This window comes from Neopelma chrysocephalum, unplaced genomic scaffold (assembly GCF_003984885.1).
Source record: "Neopelma chrysocephalum unplaced genomic scaffold, ASM398488v2 Primary Assembly neopelma1_189, whole genome shotgun sequence".
NCBI lineage: Eukaryota > Metazoa > Chordata > Aves > Passeriformes > Pipridae > Neopelma > Neopelma chrysocephalum.
In genome coordinates this window covers 1516464-1518078 of record NW_020897851.1, presented here as the reverse complement: position 1 = coordinate 1518078, position 1615 = coordinate 1516464, and the positions used below count along the sequence as shown (strand labels likewise).

Here is a 1615-nt window from a genome sequence, read left to right as displayed (position 1 = left end):
GATTTTTTCTGACAGAGCCAGTACTGGATATCTTTGGGTAAGTCACACATTTTTCAATGTTCTTTGGCCTATTTTTTTTTAATTCACTGTAATCTGGAACCTAATTTGATATGCCTTAAAAGGCTGATTTCACGTGGAAGATGCTGTGCTATCAGGGTAAGCAGCCATAAGAAATCCTAAAATAGGCAGATTAAGGGTTTGGGATCATGGGGGTTTATTTCTATGCAATTAAAGACATGATCACATTTAGAAATTGCTAACTTGTAGTTTAAGGGGAAAAAAGCTACTAACAACTGGGAGCCCCATATTCAAAAACAGCTAATAACTCTATTAATTAAGGATATGATTAGCAGAGACAATGAGTTAGATAGCAGGAAAGCATAGCATTTAATTCAATGCAGATTTTCAGTGGACATGGCATGGCCAAGGCAGCTGTGTATTAATTAGTGCTCTGAAGAGGGTGAGGAGAACAGGAGAGGGAGAGGGAAATTGGCAGGTGTAGAAATGAGATTAGACAACAACAGAGGATTTTTCTCTCCAGAACAGAAGTCGTGCAGAATCCCCATCAGCCTCACTAACATGTTTTGTATAACGAAAGACCCATGCCACGAGAAGAGGCAGGGCAGCAAGGCACAGCTTGGGGAGAGGGAGGACAGCTCTCGGGGCTCGCCTGTACAGCATTTCCAGGCAGCCGTGACCAAACAGCAGCCACCATTTCCCACCCTTGTTTAACTGCTCCTGGCTATTTGTTTGTGGCAAAGTGCCTCCACGCTCAACCCTCACCCTTACGCTGGTGTAGCTGCTGCAGCTGCACGGGGAGACCGAGCCTACGAGCTTCCCCCTGACTTTCCTCCAGTGCCTGGGTGCTCTGCTCTTAGTGGAAACTCAGTCTGGAGACAGCGATGCTGTGCCCACATCCCACAGCCACTCCTCTTGGCTGTCGGCTCTACCATTGCTTCGGCTTGAAGCGTCCACACAGTGCTGAGCGTGCCATGCACTGGGGCCCACCCGTGTCCCCTCCTGCATGGGGAACTCGATGGGGTGCCCAGGAAACCCAGTCCCTCTTGGGTGACCTCTGAACCCACGGCTCTGCCCTGTGTCGCGATCCCGTGGTAGGAGGCCAGCGCTGGGCTGGGCAATCGCTCAGGGCTCTTTTATGTAGCCTGCAGGGACATAAACTACGTGGGCAAACAAAGCGTCCGCTGCAGGACGCGAGGCCCGGTCAGCCCCCATCCCGGGCGGGACCCTGGCTCTCTGTACAGCCTCACCCAGGTCTCGGACGCGTTCGCTCACGACGAGGGGGTCAGTTCACACACCTGCAGACGGGGAAGAAAACGGCAAGTGTGAAGCGGCACCTCCACGCGCATGTGGAGCGATCCCACGGGATGGGGCGGTGGTTCGGGGGCTGATCCCCACAGCATCGCAGTGGGTGTAATTTCAGAAAACATCGCTTCTTTCTCTGGGGCTTTCTTGTCTCCACAGTTAAAGCGGCGCCCGTTGGAGGGCAGAGGAGACGCGCAGGCCGTTCCGAGCTCCACTTTTGACGAGCCGTGCGGGCAGAGCCGCTCCGGGGGTGGGGCCGATCCTCGCTCCCCGCCCGGTGCCCGGGGAGCGG

General features: G+C 53.8%; 1 long non-coding RNA gene across 1 annotated transcript in view; it reads right to left on the bottom strand.

Moving 5' to 3' along the window:
• Nucleotides 1-363: 363 nt before the first annotated feature.
• Nucleotides 364-1615, bottom strand: part of LOC113976934 — a 2118-nt gene continuing 866 nt past the window's right edge. The window contains exon 2 of the long non-coding RNA XR_003537219.1: nt 364-1316. This is a non-coding gene — a long non-coding RNA (uncharacterized LOC113976934). The remainder of the gene's footprint in view (nt 1317-1615) is intronic.